Source organism: Pseudophryne corroboree (assembly GCF_028390025.1).
Source record: "Pseudophryne corroboree isolate aPseCor3 chromosome 3 unlocalized genomic scaffold, aPseCor3.hap2 SUPER_3_unloc_14, whole genome shotgun sequence".
NCBI classification, from domain to species: Eukaryota; Metazoa; Chordata; class Amphibia; order Anura; family Myobatrachidae; genus Pseudophryne; species Pseudophryne corroboree.
Window position 1 is genome coordinate 2571508 of NW_026967502.1, and position 19914 is coordinate 2591421.

General features: G+C 51.1%; 1 protein-coding gene across 1 annotated transcript in view; it reads right to left on the reverse strand.

The window, feature by feature from the left end:
* Positions 1 to 11972, reverse strand: part of LOC134983415 (oocyte zinc finger protein XlCOF6.1-like) — a 46296-nt gene extending 34324 nt beyond the window's left edge. The window contains exon 1 of the mRNA XM_063949104.1: positions 11876 to 11972. The gene's annotated coding sequence lies outside the window, so the exon portion shown is untranslated. The remainder of the gene's footprint in view (positions 1 to 11875) is intronic.
* Positions 11973 to 19914: the final 7942 nt, after the last annotated feature.

Here is a 19914-nt window from a genome sequence, read left to right on the forward strand (position 1 = left end):
ATAGTGACAGTTCTGCACCACGAACCTGAGGTACCCTTAGTGAGAAGGGCAAATTTGGGACATAGAGGTAAGCATCCCTGATGTCCCGGGACACTATATAGTCCCCTTCTTCCTGGTTCGTTATCACTGCTCTGTCTTGATTTGAACCTTTGTAAGTGTTCAAAAAATTTTTTAGAATAAGTCTCACCTAGCCTTCTGGCTTCAGTACCACAATATAGTGTGGAATAGTACCCCTTTTCTTGTAGTAGGAGGGATAATTTAATTATCACCTGCTGGGAGTACAGCTTGTGAATTTTTTTTTTCCCATACTACCTCCTTGTCGGAGGGAGACCTTGGTAAAGCAGACTTCAGGAGCCTGCGAAAGGGAAACGTCTCGACATTCCAATCTGTACCCCTGGGATACTACTTGTAGGATCCAGGGGTCCTGTACGGTCTCAGCGCCATGCTGAGAACTTGTCAGAAGCGGTGGAACGCTTCTGTTCCTGGGAATGGGCTGCCTGCTGCAGTCTTCTTCCCTTTCCTCTATCCCTGGGCAGATATGATCTTATAGGGACGAAAGGACTGAGGCTGAAAAGACGGTGTCTTTTTCTGCAGAGATGTGACTTAGGGTAAAAACGGTGGATTTTCCAGCAGTTGCCGTGGCCACCAGGTCCGATGGACCGACCCCAAATAACTCCTCTTCCTTTATACGGCAATACACCTTTGTGCCGTTTGGAATCTGCATCACCTGACCACTGTCGTGTCCATAACATCTTCTGGCAGTTATGGACATCGCATTTACTCTTGATGCCAGAGTGCAAATATCCCTCTGTGCATCTCGCATATATAGAAATGCATCCTTTAAATGCTCTATAGTCAATAAAATACTGTCCCTGTCAAGGGTATCAATATTTTTAGTCAGGGAATCCGACCAAGCCACCCCAGCTCAGCACATCCAGGCTGAGGCGATCGCTGGTCGCAGTATAACACCAGTATGTGTGTATATACTTTTTATGATATTTTCCAGCCTCCTGTCAGCTGGTCCTTGAGGACGGCCCTATCTATAGACGGTACCGCCACTTGTTTTGATAAGCGTGTGAGCGCCTTATCCACCCTAAGGGGTGTTTCCCAACGCGCCCTAACTTCTGGCGGGAAAGGGTATACCGCCCATAATTTTCTATCGGGGGGAACCCACGCATCATCACACACTTTATTTAATTTATCTGATTCAGGAAAAACTATGGTAGTTTTTTCACATCCCACATAATACCCTCTTTTGTGGTACTTGTAGTATCAGAAATATGTAACACCTCCTTCATTGCCTTTAACGTGTGGCCCTAATAAGGAATACGTTTGTTTATTCACCGTCGACACTGGATTCAGTGTCCCTGTCTGTGTCTGTGTCGACCGACTAAAGTAAACGGGCGTTTTAAAACCCCTGACGGTGTTTTTGAGACGTCTGGACCGGTACTAATTGTTTGTCGGCCGTCTCATGTCGTCAACCGACCTTGCAGCGTGTTGACATTATCACGTAATTCCCTAAATAAGCCATCCATTCCGGTGTCGACTCCCTAGAGAGTGACATCACCATTACAGGCAATTGCTCCGCCTCCTCACCAACATCGTCCCCCTACATGTCGACACACACGTACCGACACACAGCACACACACAGGGAATGCTCTGATAGAGGACAGGACCCACTAGCCCTTTGGAGAGACAGAGGGAGAGTTTGCCAGCACACACCAAAAACGCTATAATTATATAGGGACAACCTTATATAAGTGTTTTCCCTTATAGCATCTTTTTTATATTTCTAACGCCAAATTAGTGCCCCCCCTCTCTGTTTTAACCCTGTTTCTGTAGTGCAGTGCAGGGGAGAGCCTGGGAGCCTTCCCTCCAGCCTTTCTGTGAGGGAAAATGGCGCTGTGTGCTGAGGAGATAGGCCCCGCCCCTTTTTCGGCGGCCTCGTCTCCCGCTCTTAACGGATTCTGGCAGGGGTTAAATATCTCCATATAGCCTCCGGAGGCTATATGTGAGGTATTTTTAGCCAAAATAGGTATTCATTTGCCTCCCAGGGCGCCCCCCTCCCAGCGCCCTGCACCCTCAGTGACTGCCGTGTGAAGTGTGCTGAGAGGAAAATGGCGCACAGCTGCAGTGCTGTGCGCTACCTTTAGAAGACTGAGGAGTCTTCTGCCGCCGATTCTGGACCTCTTCTTACTTCAGCATCTGCAAGGGGGCCGGCGGCAAGGCTCCGGTGACCATCCAGGCTGTACCTGTGATCGTCCCTCTGGAGCTGATGTCCAGTAGCCAAGAAGCCAATCCATCCTGCACGCAGGTGAGTTCACTTCTTCTCCCCTAAGTCCCTCGTTGCAGTGATCCTGTTGCCAGCAGGACTCACTGTAAAATAAAAAACCTAAGCTAAACTTTTCTAAGCAGCTCTTTAGGAGAGCCACCTAGATTGCACCCTTCTCGGCCGGGCACAAAAATCTAACTGGCTTGGAGGAGGGTCATAGGGGGAGGAGCCAGTGCACACCACCTGATCGGAAAGCTTTACTTTTGTGCCCTGTCTCCTGCGGAGCCGCTATTCCCCATGGTCCTTTCAGGAACCCCAGCATCCACTAGGACGATAGAGAAAAGGATTTACCGGTAGGTAACCAAAATCCTATTTTCTCTTACGTCCTAGAGGATGCTGGGGTCCATAATAGTAGCATGGGGATGTACCAAAGCTCCCAGTACGGGAGGGAGAGCGGAGGCTCTTGCAACACTGCTTGACCAAACTTGAGGTCATCAGAGGCCAAAGTATCGGACTTGTAAAACTTGGCAAAACGTGTTCGACCCAGACCAAGTAGCTGCTTGGCAGAGTTGTACCGCCGAGACACCCCGGGCAGCCGCCCATAAAGAGCCCACTTTACGAGTAGAGTGGGCCTTTACAGATCTCGGACACGGCAATCCTGCCGTGGGATAAGCATACTGGATAGTGAACCTGATCCAGCAGGAAATCAAATTTTTTTTGGATCATAGAGGACAAACAGAGAGTCACTTTTCCTATGACGAGCCGTCCTCTTCACGTAAATCTTCAAAGTCCTCCCTACATCCAAGGCCTTTGAAGTAATTGAGTCAGTAGCCACTGGCACCACAATAGGTTGGTTGATGTGGAAAGCCGACACAACCTTTGGTGGAACTGTGCATGAGTCCTAAGTTCCGCCCTGTCTTCATGGAAGATCAGATAGGGGCTTTTACAAGATAAAGCCCCCAATTCCGACACGAGTTGTGCAGAAGCCAAGGCCAACAAGGTGACCGCCTTCCATGTGAGAAACTTGAGGTCAGCCTCCTGTAGAGGCTCAAACCAAGCAGATTGCAGGAACTGCCACACCACATCAAGATCCCATGGAGCCGTAGGGGCCACAAAGGGATGCTGGATGTGCAGAACCCCTTTCAAAAAGGTCTGAACCTCAGGAAGAACAGCCAATTGTTTTTGGAAGAAGATGGACAAAGCAGAGATCTGGACCTTGATGGAGCCCAGGCTCAGTCCCATATCCACCCCTGCTTGCAGGAAAAGGAGAAAACGTCCAAGTCAAAACTCCACCGCCGGAAACTTCTTGGCCTCACACCAAGAAATATATTTCTTCCAAATGCGATGGTAATGTTTAGACGTTACCCCCTCCCTGGCCTGTATCAGGGTAGGAATGACCTCACTCGGGATACCTTTCCGAGCTAAGATCTGGCGTTCAACTGCCATGCAGTCAAACGTAGCCGCGGTAAGTCTTGATAAGCGAACGGCCCCTGCAGAAGCAGATCCTCCCGAAGAGGTAAAGGCCAGCAGAAGATCCAGCAGATCCGCGTACCAAGCCCTCCTTGGCCAGTCCAGAGCAATGAGGATAGCCTCAACCTTTGTTCTTCTCACGAAACTGAAGAACCTTTGGTATCAGAGGAAGTGGAGGGAAAACATACACTGACTTAAACACCCACGGTGTTACCAGTGCGTCCACCACCACTGCCTGTCGGTCTCTTGGCCTGGAACAGTACCTCCAAAGCTTCTTGTTGAGGCGTGAGGCCATCATGTATATGTGGGGAACCCCCCACCAACCGGTTACCTCCTCGAACACCTTCGGATGGAGGCCCCACTCCCCTGGATGGAGATCGTGTCTGCTGAGGAAGTCTGCTTCCCAGTTGTCTACGCCCGGAATGAAGATTGCCGATATCGCCACCGCGTGCCTTTTTGCCCAGATGAGGATTTTTGACACCTCTGACATGGCAGCGCTGCTCTTCATTCCACCTTGTCGGTTTATGTAGGCCACTGTGGTCACATTGTCCGACTGCACCTGAACAGCCCGATCCCGTAAAAGGTGTGCTGCTTGCAGAAGGGCGTTGTAAACGGCCCTGAGTTCCAGGATGTTTATTGGGAGAAGTGACTCTTGATCCGACCATCGTCCCTGAAAGGTTTCCCCCAGAGCGACTGCTCCCCAACCTCTTAGACTTGCATCTGTGGTTAAAAGGATCCAGTCTTGAATTCCGAACCTTCTCCCTTCCAGAAGGTGCGGAAGTTGCAGCCACCAGAGGAGTGAAATCCTGGCTTTCGGAGACAGGCGTATCCTCTTGTGCATGTGTAGGTGAGAGCCCGACCACTGGTCCAATAGGTCCAGCTGAAAGAGTCGAGCATGAAACCTGCCGTACTGCAGAGCCTTGTAGGCAGCAACCATCTTCCCCAGAAGGTGTATGCATTGATGAACAGATACCCGGGTAGGCTTTAGGACCTCCCAGATCATTGCTTGAATCACCAACGCTTAATCCACCGGCAGAAATACCCTCTGCACTTCCGTGTCGAGGATCATTCCCAGGAAAGACAGCCTCTTTGTCGGCTCCAGATGAGACTTTGGAAGGTTTAGGATCAAACCGTGCCTCCTGAGCGCGATGTAACGCAACAACCTCACCCTGGACAACGCCTTGATCAGGAGATCATCCAGATATGGAATTATGTTCACCCCCTGTTTGCGGAGGAGAACCATCATCTCCGCTATCACCTTGATGAAGATCCTCAGTGCTGTGGAGAGGCCAAACGGTAGCGCCTGGAACTGATAATGATCGTCCATCAGCGCAAACCTGAGATATGCTTGATGCGGCGTACAAATGGGAATGTGGAGGTAAGCATCCTTGATGTCCAGGGACACCAGGAACTCCCCCTCCGACAGTCCTGAGATGACAGCTCTCAGATGCCATCTTGAATTTGAACTCCCTGAGATAAGGGTTCAAAGATTTTAAGTTTAGAATAGGCCGTACCGAACCATCCGGTTTCGGTACCACAAAAAGGTTCAAATAATAACCCTTGTTCCACTGCTGAAGTGGGACAGGAACAAGGACCTCTGACACCACCAATTTTCTGATGGCCTCCAAAAGAATTGTCCTGTCTGCCAGCAGGGCTGGCAAACCCAACCTGAAGAAAAGGTGAGGCGGGGGATCTTGAAACTCCAGTCTGTACCCCCTGGACACTATATCCAGGACCCTGGGGTCCAGGCCAGATGATACCCAGACGTGGCTGAACTGCCAGAGTCTAGCCCCCACCTGACCTTCCTCCAAGCCTAGCTGTCCACCGTCATGCGGGGACCTAGGGATATCAGAAGCGGGCTTCTGGGTCTGGGAACCTGCGGGAGCAGGTTTCTTTCCTTTGGCACGACCACCTCTGAAGAAGGTGTTCGAAGGCTTATTCTTTCTAGGCCTCGCAGGCCAAAAGGACTGTGACGTGGTAGATGAAAAAATAGGATTTTGATGCCTACCGGTAAATCCTTTTCTCTTAGTCCGTAGACGATGCTGAGGTCATCAAAAGAACCATGGGGTATAGAAGGGATCCGCAGAAGACATGGGCACTTTAAGACTTTTAAGGGGCGTGACCTGGCTCCTCCCTCTATATCCCTCCTCCAGACTCAGTATAGGAACTGTGCCCAAAGAGACGGAGATTTCGAGGAAAAGAATTATTAAACCATGGTGAGCATCATACCAGCTCACGCCTTAAGCATGCCGTACAACATGACATTCAACTGAACAGGTCAACGGACATGAACAAAATTCAGCAACATGCTGAACAGAAGTGAAACACAACTAGTGTGTAACCACAACGAATACCGCAGATACAGTACGCACTGGGACAGGCGACCAAGTAGCAGCTCGGCAAAGTTGCAATGCCGAGACTCCCCGGGCAGCCGCCCAGGACGAACCCACCTTCCTAGTAGAGTGGGCCTTCACCGATTTTGGTAACAGCAATCCTGCCGTGGAATGAGCCTGCTGAATCGTATTATAGATCCAGCGTGCAATAGCCTGCTTGGAAGTAGGACACCCAATCTTGTTGGGAGCATACAGGACAAACAGAGCCTCTGTTTTCCTAATCGGAGCAGTTCTGGCGACATAAATTTTCAAAGCTCTGACCACATCCAGAGACTTTGATTCAACCAAAGAGTCAGTAGCCACTGGCACCACAATCGGTTGGTTCATGTGGAAAGATGAAACCACTTTCGGCAGAAAATGTTGACGAGTTTTCAACTCTGCTCTATCTTCATGAAAGATCAAATAAGGGCTCTTTTGAGACAAGGCCGCTAACTCAGACACCCGCCTTGTGGATGCCAAGGCCAACAGGATGACCACTTTCCAAGTGAGGAATTTCAATTCCACCTTCCCTAAGGGTTCAAACCAACGTGATTGAAGGAACTGCAACACCACATTAAGGTCCCATGGTGCCACAAATGGAGGTTGGATGTGTAACACACCCTTCACGAAAGTCTGAACTTCCGGAAGGGAGGCCAATTGTTTTTGAAAGAAAACCGATAAGGCTGAAATCTGAACCTTAATCGAGCCCAATTTTAGGCCCGCATCCACACCTGCTTGCAGAAAATGGAAAAAACGCCCCTGCTGAAATTCCTCCGTAGGAGCCTTCTTGGATTCACACCAAGAAACATATTTTCTCCAAATACGGTGGTAAAGTTTCAACGTAACTCCTTTTCTGCCTGAATAAGAGTGGGAATAACCTCGCTGGGAATACCCTTGCGAGCTAGGATCAGGCGTTCAACCGCCATGCCGTCAAACGTAGCCGCTGTAAGTCATGATACACGCACGGCCCTTGCTGCAACAGGTCCTCGCGGAGAGGAAGAGGCTAGGGATCTTCTACGAGTAATGCCCGAAGATCCGGGTACCAAATCCTCCTTGGCCAGTCTGGGACCACGAGGACTGCTCGAACTTTTGTTCTTTAGAACTTTTGGAATGAGAGGAAGTGGAGGGAATACATACACCGACTGAAACACCCACGGTGTCACCAGTGCATCCACTGCTGTTGCTTGAGGGTCCCTGGACCAATACCTCTGAAGCTTCTAGTTGAGACGAGACGCCATCATGTCTATATGGGGAACCCCCCAAAGACTTGTCACTTCTGTGAAGACCTTTTGATGGAGGCCCCACTCTCCTGGATGGAGATAGTGTCTGCTGAGGAAGTCTGCTTCCCAGCTGTCCACTCCTGGAATGAATATCGCTGATAGAGCGCTTGTATGCTTTTCTGCCCAGCGGAGAATCTTTGTGGCTTCTGCCATCGCTGCTCTGCTTTTTGTTCTGCCCTGGCGGTTTATGTATGCTACTGCTGTGACATTGTCCGATTTGATCAGTACGGGCAGAGTGCGAAGAAGACGTTCCGCTTGTAGAAGGCCGTTGTAAATGGCTCTTAATTCCAGAACGTTGATGTGGAGTCAAGTTTCCTGACTTGACCATTTTCCTTGGAAGTTTTCCCCTTATGTGACTGCCCCCCAACCTCGGAGACTTGCATCCGTGGTCACTAGGATCCAGTCCTGGATCCCGAACCTGCGCCCCTCTAGGAGGTGAGAGCTGTGCAGCCACCACAGGAGTGAGATTCTGGTCTTGGAAGACAGGATTATCCTCCGGTGCATGTGGAAGTGGGATCCGGACCACTTGTCCAACAGGTCCCACTGAAAAACTCTGGCATGGAACCTGTCAAATCGAATGGCCTCGTAGGCCGCAACCATCTTCCCCAGCAACCGAATGCATTGATGGATGGAGACTGTTGCTGGTTTCAGTATGAGTTTGACCAGACCCTGAATCTCCAGAGCCTTTTCCACTGGAAGAAAAACTCTGCAGGTCTGTGTCCAGTATCATTCCCAAAAACGCCAACCAAGTTGTCGGAAATTAACTGTGCTTCAACCATGTTGTTGAAGCACTGTCAGGGATAGTGCAATGTTCTGTACCAAATGATCCCTTGATCTCGCCTTTATCAGGAGATCGTCCAAGTACGGGATAATTGTGACTCCTTGCTTGCGGAGAAGAAACATAATTTCCGCCATCACCTTGGTGAAAATCTTCGGAGCCATGGACAGACCAAACGGCAACGGCTGGAATTGGTAATGACAATCCTGAATTGCAAACCTCAGGTAAGCCTGATGTGGAGGATAAATGGGAACATGCAAGTAGGCATCCTTTATGTCCACCGACACCATAAAATCCCCTTCCTCCAGACTGGAGATCACCACTCGGAGAGACTCCATCTTGAATTTCTTCAGGTAGAAATTTTGAGATTTTAGGTTTAGGATCGGTCTGACCGAACCGTCCGGCTTCAGGACCACGAATAGGCTTGAATAAAAGCCTTCTCCCTGTTGTGACAGGGGAACCGGGATCACAGCCTGGTTTTGATACAACTTTTGTATCGCGCCGCAGACCACCTCCCTGTCTAGAAGAGAAGCTGGTAAGGCCGATTTGAAAAAAAAAAAACGGCGAGGGGGAAGTCTTGAAACTCTAGTTTGAACCCTTGGGACACTATTTGTAAAACCCACGGGTCCAGGCCTGAGCGAAACCAGAACTGACTGAAGAGCTTTAGACGTGCCCCCACCGGTGCGGGCTCCCTTATGGGAGTCCCAGCATCATGCGGTGGATTTGGCAGAAGCCAGGGAGGACTTCTGCTCCTGGGAACTCGATGAGGCGGGTGCTCGTTTACCTCTTTCCCTACCTCTAGTAGCAAGGAAGGAGGAACCTCGGCCTCTCCTGTATTTATTGGGCCGAAAGGACTGCATTTAATAGTGGTGTGTTTTTTTTTGTTGCGCAGGAACATTAGGTAAAAAGGACGACTTACCCGCGGTAGCCGTAGAGTCTAAATCAGTGAGGCCGTCACCAAACACACCACCCTTATACGGAAGAGATTCTGCTTCTCTCCCCTAGGTCCCACGAAGCAGGGAGCCTGTTGCCAGCAGTCCTCGCTGAACATAAAAACCTAACATAAGTCTTTTCAGAGAAACTCAGTAGAGCTCCCCTGGAGTGCATCCAGTCTCACTGGGCACAATTCTAAACTGAGTCTGGAGAGGGATACAGAGGGAGGAGCCAGGTCACGCCCCTTAAAAGTCTTAAAGTGCCCATGTCTCCTGCGGATCCCGTCTACACCCCATGGTTCTTTTGCTGACCCCAGCATCCTCTAGGACAGGCATTCCCAACCACGGTCCTCGAGGCACACCAACAGTGCAGGTTTTAGTGATATCCAGGCTTCAGCACAAGTGACTTAATTAGTAGCTCAGTTATTTTGATTTAACCATCTGTGCTGTAGCCTGGATATCACTAAAACCTGCACTGTTGGTGTGCCTTGAGGACCGTGGTTGGGAATGCCTGCTCTAGGACATACGAGAAAGGTTTCTTCGTAGCCGGTGCAACTGAGGGGAGAAAAGGAGACTTACCCGCGGTAGCCGTGGTAATCCACGCATCCAGCGCCTCCCCAAAGAGAGCCTGACCTTTGTATGGTAGGCTCTCCACACACTTCCTGGATTCCGCGTCCGCAGACCAGTTGCGCAGCCAGAGACCCCTGCGAGCCGAGACGGACATGGAGGAGATCCACGCAGCCATGGAACTCAGGTCTTTCATGGAATCCACCAGGAACCCTGCAGAATCCTGAATATTACGTAAAAATAAAACAACGTCACCTTTGTCCAGCGTAGATGACTCCTCCTGTAGAGTGATTGACCACCTGGCAATAGCTTTAGCAATCCAAGCACAGGCCATAGTAGGCCGCAATATGGCCCCTGAAGCCGTGTAAATGGATTTTCGTGTAGCATCCACCTTTGCGATCTGCCGGGTCCTTAAACGCGGTAGATCCCGGGACCGGTAATACCACCTGTTTGGACAGCCTGGAGACAGAGGCGTCGACCATCGGTGGGGACTCCCATCTCTTTCTATCTTCCTCTGGGAAGGAAAAAGCCACCAAGACCCTCTTGGGAATCTGGAATTTCTTTTCCGGAGTTTTCCATGCCTTTTCAAAGATAGCATTCAATTCCTTGGATGCCGGGAAGGTGAGGGGGGGCTTCTTATTATCTGTGAAGGAGGCCTCCTCCACCTGTTCCGGAACTGTGTCTGAAATGTGTACAACATCCCTAACAGCCTCAATCATCACCTGCACCCGCTTATCAAGTGATGCCGCCCCCCTCAACACATCCCCGTCACCGTCTGCAGCGTCAGAGTCGGTGTCCGTGTCATCCTGCATAATTGCCAGCGCACGTTAGTGAGAATGAAACGCAGGGGACCCCGAGGAGGCAGAATCAGACCATACAACCATAGAGGACTGGAGGACCTGAATGGCATGCTCAGTCCTAGCAGCCCTATCAGAAATCTGGGAAATAGTCCTCCTCAGAGAGGCTAACCATTCTGGCTCTCTAGCTGGGATCTGTGCTAAAACAGTGCAATCCTGATTACATGGCATGGGATCTTCCTGGGAAGACAAATCCTCTGCAGCATATGAAACAGTGTCCCTGGACATGTTGTCATACACCCTCAAACACCCCACATACACACAGGGTACTGGAAGACAGAGTTTCCCCCCAAGAATGGCAGAGAGACAGAGATTGGAGCCAACCCACACACAGCGCTATTACAGGTATAAGGAGACCCCAAACCAGCGCTGACTGTGTCCCTTAATAGGAGAGACAGCCTATAATACAGCCTCCCCTCCCTTCTACAACCCCCTGGTACCGTACAGATAGCTGGAGTCATTCAGGAGAGACCTGGCATCCACTGGCAGGAAAATGGCGCTGAACGCTGCTGGGTCCGCTCTGAGGAGAAGCTCCGCCCCCTCAATGGCGCTGTCTTCCCGCTCAATGAAGATTATACTGGCCGGAGGGATTTATGCTGGCCTGGATCCACAGACCCCCGACAGGCTGCTTGTGGTCAGATTAGGGTCCGAAGCTGGCCCAGGGCTTCACCGCAGTACCGCTGAGACTTCCAGGAGCGCAGTTGAGACCGCGCTCCTACCCTCTAGCCGCCCTCTTCCGCTTGCAAGGGGGGACAGTGACTCACTCGTCATCTTCAGTTCCCTGAGGGTGTGGCAGCTGGCTGCCAGGGCGAGCGCTCCCCTGCAGCGGGACGTGATCAGACCCCGCTGGAGCTCAACGTCCAGTCAGCAGGGGCAGGACCATGCAGGGCGGACACTACTCCTCCCCTCTCAGTCCCTCGCCTGCAAGGAGGCTGTCACCAGCAGCCTCCCTGTAAAAAAATAAACTCTGAAATAAAGAAAATACACTTTTCCTAAGAGAACCCAGGAGAGCTCCCTCCCCTAGCCGTGACCGGCTCCTCCGGGCACATTTTCTAAACTGAGTCTGGTAGGTGGGGCATAGAGGGGGGAGCCAGCCCACACTCTCAAACTCTTAAAGTGCCAATGGCTCCTGGTGGACCCGTCTATACCCCATGGTACTAATATGGACCCAAGCATCCTCTAGGACACAAGAGAAAAAAAAAAAAACACAGACTATAATGACATTTGCATACAGTCAGATTAAACTGAGGTGAAACAGTATAATATCAGTGTATAAGACACACAGCTCCTCTACAGATCATATAGTGACAGTCACTTTGGTATATTGGGGAGACCCTAAATCCCACCTACCTGATCCTCCTGTGGGGTCCTGTGATTCTCCTCTGTACAATCCTGGGAATACAGAGGACGGGGACATCTCTCTGAGGTATCTCTGTTACTGGGTCCATCTGTAGGAGACACACAGTGACTGAGTATAGTGTATATATGTGATTATCAGATGACGTGTGTATATAGGGGCCCCCATACCTGCTCTCCCCTGTACAATACATGACAGTCTCCTCTTACCCAGTGATGTGAGGGGCCGGTGATTCTCCATCATCACGTCCTTGTACAGACCCCTGTGTTCCTCTATATACTCCCCCTCCTGCATGGAGACATAGACAGTGACATCCTGACACCTTATAGGAACCTGACACGCACAGTGATACAGTCATCACCCAGAAACATCCCCTGGTGTTACTGTACAATGTCCCATTCCCAGCAGTCACCTCTCCAGTCATCACCCAGACACGTCCCCTGGTGTTACTGTATAATGTCCCATTCCCAGCAGTCACCTCTCCAGTCATCACCCAGACACGTCCCCTGGTGTTACTGTATAATGTCCCATTCCCAGCAGTCACCTCTCCAGTCATCACCCGACACGTCCCCTGCTGTTACTGTATAATGTCCCATTCCCAGCAGTCACCTCTCCAGTCATCACCCAGACACATCCCCTGGTGTTACTGTATAATGCCCCATTCCCAGCAGTCACCTCTCCAGTCATCACCCAGACACATCCCCTGGTGTTACTGTACAATGCCCCATTCCCAGCATTCACCTCTCCAGTCATCACCCAGACACGTCCCCTGGTGTTACTGTATAATGTCCCATTCCCAGCAGTCACCTCTCCAGTCATCACCCAGACACATCCCCCGGTGTTACTGTATAATGTCCCATTCCCAGCAGCCACCTCTCCAGTCATCACCCAGACACATCCCCTGGTGTTACTGTATAATGTCCCATTCACAGCAGTCATCTCTCCAGTCATCACCCAGACACGTCCCCTGGTGTTACTATATAATGCCCCATTCCCAGCAGTCACCACTCCAGTCATCACCCAGACACGTCCCCTGGTGTTACTGTATAATGTTCCATTCCCAGCAGTCACCTCTCTAGTCATCACCCAGACACATCCCCTGGTGTTACTATATAATGCCCCATTCCCAGCAGTCACCTCTCCAGTCATCACCCAGACACGTCCCCTGGTGTTACTATATAATGCCCCATTCCCAGCAGTCACCACTCCAGTCATCACCCAGACACGTCCCCTGGTGTTACTGTATAATGTTCCATTCTCAGCAGTCACCTCTCCAGTCATCACCCAGACACGTCCCCTGGTGTTACTATATAATGCCCCATTCCCAGCAGTCACCACTCCAGTCATCACCCAGACACATCCCCCGGTGTTACTGTATAATGCCCTATTCCCAGCAGTCACCTCTCCAGTCATCACCCAGACACATCCCCTGGTGTTACTGTATAATGTCCCATTCCCAGCAGTCACCTCTCCGGTCATCACCCAGACACATCCCCCGGTGTTACTGTATAATGTCCCATTCCCAGCAGTCACCTCTCCAGTCATCACCCAGACACATCCCCTGGTGTTACTGTATAATGCCCCATTCCCAGCAGTCACCTCTCCAGTCATCACCCAGACACATCCCCTGTATAATGCCCCATTCCCAGCAGTCACCTCTCCAGTCATCACCCAGACACATCCCCTGGTGTTACTGTATAATGTCCCATTCCCAGCAGTCACCTCTCCAGTCATCACCCAGACACGTCCCCTGGTGTTACTGTATAATGCCCCTTTCCCAGCAGTCACCTCTCCAGTCATCACCCAGACACATCCCCTGGTGTTACTGTATAATGTCCCATTCCCAGCAGTCACCTCTCCAGTCATCACCCAGACACGTCCCCTGGTGTTACTGTATAATGCCCCATTCCCAGCAGTCACCTCTCCAGTCATCACCCAGACTCGTCTACTGGTGTACTGTATAATGTCCCATTCCCAGCAGTCACCTCTCCAGTCATCACCCAGACACATCCCCTGGTGTTACTGTATAATGTCCCATTCCCAGCAGTCACCTCTCCAGTCATCACCCAGACACGTCCCCTGGTGTTACTGTATAATGTCCCATTCCCAGCAATCACCTCTCCAGTCATCACCCAGACACATCCCCCGGTGTTACTGTATAATGTCCCATTCCCATCAGTCACCTCTCCAGTCATCACCCAGACACGTCCCCTGGTGTTACTGTACAATGCCCCATTCCCAGCAGTCACCTCTCTAGTCATCACCCAGACACGTCCCCTGGTGTTACTGTATAATGTCCCATTCCCAGCAATCACCTCTCCAGTCATCACCCAGACACATCCCCCGGTGTTACTGTATAATGTCCCATTCCCATCAGTCACCTCTCCAGTCATCACCCAGACACGTCCCCTGGTGTTACTGTATAATGCCCCATTCCCAGCAGTCACCTCTCCAGTCATCACCCAGACACGTCTACTGGTGTACTGTATAATGTCCCATTCCCAGCAGTCACCTCTCCAGTCATCACCCAGACACATCCCCTGGTGTTACTGTATAATGTCCCATTCCCAGCAGTCACCTCTCCAGTCATCACCCAGACACATCCCCTGGTGTTACTGTATAATGTCCCATTCCCAGCAGTCACCTCTCCAGTCATCACCCAGACACGTCCCCTGGTGTTACTGTATAATGCCCCATTCCCAGCAGTCACCTCTCCAGTCATCACCCAGACACATCCCCTGGTGTTACTGTATAATGCCCCATTCCCAGCAGTCACCTCTCCAGTCATCACCCAGACACGTCTACTGGTGTACTGTATAATGTCCCATTCCCAGCAGTCACCCCTCCAGTCATCACCCAGACACGTCCCCTGGTGTTACTGTATAATGTCCCATTCCCAGCAGTCACCTCTCCAGTCAGCAGCTGAATGATCTTGTTGGTGAGTTCCAGGATCTTCTGGTCATTGTCTCCCTCATGTATCAGTGAGTGAGGTGGAGGCACCGGGATGGGGCTCTGGGTCCTCCTATGTCCTCCTGACACGTGGGGATAGCTGGGCGTCTTCTTCACTACTGTGTATTCCTGTGAAATGCGGGAAACACCAAATATCATTGCATACACTCCTAGATCTCCTTACCTCCCCAGTCATGTCTCTGTATTATTACTATAGATATAAGTGATGTCACTGTGACACTCCCAGATCTCCTCACCGCCCCAGTCATGTCCCTGTATTATTACTATAGATATAAGTGATGTTACTGTGACGCTCCCAGATCCCCTCACCTCAAGAAGGAGGGCAGCAGGAGACAGGCTGTCGGAAGGTGAGGGGGCAGCAGGGGCAGACGGGATGGCAGGTGTAGGGTCAGTGGGAAACAGACTGGTGATAGCAGGAAAGGGTGGTTGTAGAAGACAGGTGGCAGCAGGTGAGGTGGTAGGATGGGGGGATCCGGTAGGTGAGGAGGGGTTGCAGTAGAGATGGGGTAATGAAAGGCAGGGGGCTGCATGTGTGTGGGGGGGGGGTAGGAGACAATGGTCAGCAGGTGAGGAAAGGAGCAGGTGAGGGGGTCAACAGTAGACAGGTGGGGAGCGGCTAGAGACTGGGAAGGGACAGGTAGGGGGCAGCAGAAAGTGGTGGCAGTGGGCCACAGGTAAGGGGGGTTGCAGGGTGAAATGGGATACGGCAGCCATCACCTGGAGGATGAGAGCGGCAGGAAATGGAGGAGGGTGACGGCAGGAGAGACAGGTGGGGAAGGGAAGCGGCAGCCATTATCTAGAGGATGAGAGCGGCAGTAGAGACAGGTGGGGATGCTGTTCGCGTCTGCCAGTCTTTTAAATGGCCCTCCAAAAATAGTTGCCATCTCCTCTAGCTACCGTCAGAAGTGTCTCCTCTGAGGCGGTGGCCATTTTGGGTGGGACACTTTCAACATTATTCCATGCGGAAACCAGACATGGAATACTGTCTCAAAGTGACCGCAGCCGCATTCGCCCCGTGCCATTGCACAAATCGCCTAGCCCTAGAAATGGCTTTGGTGGCAGAAGACTGGGGTGTGGCAGGAGATAGGTGAAGGGGCAACAGGAGAATGACAGGGAGCGGCAGGTCAGAAAGGCAGCAGGGACAGATATGGGGCAGCAGGTGAGGGGACATTAGGAGAATGTCAGAGGAAGCATGGGGGGGGGGGGGTATTAGGAGAATGTCAGGGGCACCAGGTGATAGACAGGGCAAGCAGGCGAGATGGCATTAGGAGAATGTCAGAGGCATTAGGAGAATGTCAGGGGCAGCAGATGACAGACGGACAGCAGGTGAGGGGGCATAAGGAGAATGCAGAGGGCAGCAGGTGAGGGGGCATTAGGAGAATGCCAGGGGCACCAGGTGACAGACAGGGGGTGGCAAATGAGAGAGCATCAGGAGAATGTCAGGGGCAGCAGGTGAGGGGGCATTAGGAGAATGTCAGAGGCAGCAGGTGAGGGGGCATTAGGAGAATGTCAGGGGCAGCAGGAGAAGGGGGTGTTAGGAGAATGTCAGGGGCAGCAGGTGAGGGGGCATTAGGAGAATGTCAGGGGCAGCAGGTGAGGGGGCGTTAGGAGAATGTCAGGGGCAGCAGGTGAGGGGGCGTTAGGAGAATGTCAGGGGCAGCAGGTGAGGTGACATTAGGAGAATTCTAAGGGGCAGCATATAAGGGGGCATCATGAGAGGATAGGAGCAGGAGAGGGGGTATTAGGAGAGTGTCAGGGGCAGGAGAGGAGGTATTAGGAGAGGTTGGGGGCAGGAGAGGAGGTATTAGGAGAATGTAGGGGCAGGAGAGGGGGTATTAGGAAAGGTTGGGAGAAGAAGAGGGGGTATTAGGAGAATGTAGGGGCAGGAGATTGGGTATTAGGAGAGTTTGGGAGCAGGAGATTGGGTATTAGGAGAGCTTGGGGGCAGGAGAGGGGATATTAGGAGAGGTTGGGGGCAGGAGAGGGGATATTAGGAGAGGTTGGGGGCAGGAGAGGGGGTATTAGGAGAGGATGGGGGCAGAAGAGGGGGTATTATGAGAAGTTGGGGGAAGGAGAGGGGGTATTAAGAGAAGTTGGTGGCAGGAGAGGGGGTATTAGGAGAGGTTGGAGGCAGGTGAGGGAGTATTAGGTGAGGTTGGGGGCAGGAGAGGGGGTATTAGGAGAATGTAGGGGCAGGAGAGTGGGTATTAGGAGAGGTTGGGGACAGTAGAGGGGGTATTAAGAGAGGATAGGGGCAGGAGAGGGGGTATTAGGAGAGGAGAGGGACAGGAGATGGGGTATTAGGAGAGGATAGGGGCAGGAGAGGATGGGGGCAGGAGAGGGGGTATTAGGAGAGGATAGGGGCATGAGATGGTGTATTAGGAGAGGTTGGGTGCAGGAGACGGGGTATTAGGAGAGGTTGGGGCAGTAGAGGGGGTATTAGGTGAAGTTGGGGCAGGAGAGGGGGTATTAGGAGAGGATGGGGCAGGAGAGGAGGTATTAGGAGAGGCTTGGGGCAGGAGAGGGGGGATTGGGAGAGATTGGGGCAGGAGAAGTTGGGGGCAGGAGAGGGGGTATTAGGAGAGGTTGGGGACAGGAGAGGGGGTATTAGGAGAATGTAGGGGCAGGATATTGGGTATTAGGAGCGGTTGGGGACTGGAGAGGGGTACTAGGAGAGGAGAGGGGGTATTAGGAGAGGATGGGGGCAGGAGAGGGAGTATTAGGAGAATGTAGGGGCAGGAGATTGGGTATTAGGAGAGGTTGGGTGCAGGAGATTGGGTATTAGGAAAGGTTGGGTGCAGGAGAAGGGGTATTAGGAGAGGTTGAGGCAGGAGAGGGGGTATTAGGAGAGGATGGGGCAGGAGAGGGGGTATTAGGAGAGGTTGGGGCAGGAGAAGTGGTATTAGGAGAGACTTGGGGCAGGAGAGGGGCGATTGGGAGAGATTGGGTGCAGGAGAGGGGGTATTAGGAGAGGTTGGGGGCAGGAGAGGGGGTATTAGGAGAGGTTGGGACAGGGTACAGGTGGGATTAGTGGACATTACCTGGAGGATGAGGGGGCAGGAGGTCACACCCTGGATGGAGGAATATGTACCGGAAGTGGGTGGGGCGGTATTTCCGAGCCATCGTCAGCATAGCGCATGGGATTATGGGTAGTGACTACCACGGCAACTCAGCAACCAGGAGCTGCCCGCCCACTCGCTGCCCATAGGCCGCAGCTCCAGTCACTGTTAGACCCAGCCCCGCCCTCTCTCCCTCTCTGGTGATGGGTAGTTCATGAATGATTAGTTCAAAATGAACTAATCTCAAAGTGAACTAGTTTGTTCAGGTCACAGCTTTGGCAAAGATTAGTTCATCAGGAAGGAGGAGTCAGACACAGACAGAATAGAGCCAGCAGCTGCATTAGGCTTCTCACTGTCTCATTCACTTCACTGGATTTTCACTTCCTGAATCTGATGCTGTGAAATGAAAGGTAAAAGTACAACACAGCCCAGCAATACAGATCTAATAAAAAGATGGGATCCGGACTGAAAGTCGACAGTAACTAGGTCGACAATGTCTAGGTCGACCACTATTGGTCGACAGTGACTAGGTCGACAGGGTCTTTAGGTCGACATGAGGTTTTCACAATTTTTTCTTTTTTTGTTAACCTTTTCATACTTAACGATCCATGTGGACTACGATTGGAACGGTAATCTGTGCCGAGGGAACAAAACGACGCCAAAATAACATTCAAAACTCATGTCGACCTTTTGATCTGCAGACCTAGAACATGTCGACCTAAAGACCCTGTCGACCTAGTTACTGTCGACCAATAGTGGTCGACCTAGACACTGTCGACTTTCAATACCACACCCTAAACAAATAGCATCTGCGCTGCCTAGCCAAAGTCTATGTGTGTCTGTGAGTGCGCATGTGTGGTCATGCTGCTCACCTTTCTGTGATATAATCACTGTCCTATTAGTCCAGATGTCCAAACACTTGCTGCTACTTCTGGTACTACTGGCTTCTGTGCATACTGCTGTGCTAAACCTTCTGCTGGGTGTTGTGTAGGTGCAGCTGCAGCAGCACTGTTGTTATTCAGCTCTCACTCAGCAATACTCATGAGTCAGTAAATCTCTGCTGCCACAGGGGGCACTGCTGTGATCAGACATGGAGTGGACTCACTCTGTGGAGCTGATACTGAGCTGCATTGTCCTGATGACTCGCGAGTCACTCTCCTTGCAAGTAGTTCATTACAGTTCACTGATCAGATCTCTGACTCATACAGCCATACGAGTCAGTGCAGTACCTCTAAGCTACCATGTGTGGCACTGCTGTGCTCAGGCATATGCATTGTATGGAGCTGATACTGAGCTGCATATAGCCATGATTCATTCCCCCAGTATATTAGGTGACAGGCTACACTCCCAATCAGCTAAAGACACAGCGCTGAGTCCCTGTAGGGTCAGATTACTCCACACAAGACACAGGGGGATATGTACTATGAACCTTCAAGTAACATAAAGTGGAGCAGTTGCCCCTAGCAACCAATCAGCTTCTGTCACTTTATATACTGTTGAAGATAAATGACAGAAGCTGATTGGTTACTTTACAACATCTCCACTTTCTCTCTCTCTAAGGTCTGTTACATTGCGGCAAAGAGACTTTTTTCTTTTAATTATTGTATTTCAACAGCGGAAAAAGTGACTTATGAGGTTACTCTGGATTTGGGTCACTTGCCTATTATGAAGTAAAAAGGAGTACCACCAATGGGAGTAATATGGCAGAGATACGTGTGTCACTATAAGGTTGCTATATAACTTATTGCTTTTCTTACATATAAAACAATCTGACATATTACACACATCTGATCATTTACTCCTACAATGAGCTAGTGTTAGAAATACCTCCTCTATGTGTAATAGTCTAGACTAGTTCTACATCCAATCACTCCTCTCAGTCTCAGAGTCAGTGAGTGACAGGATGAACTACAGGAACTACATGAACTAATCTCCTGAGTGAACTAGATTTCCCATCACTGCCCTCACCCTCCCATACGCCGCAGCCCCGCCCCTCCTC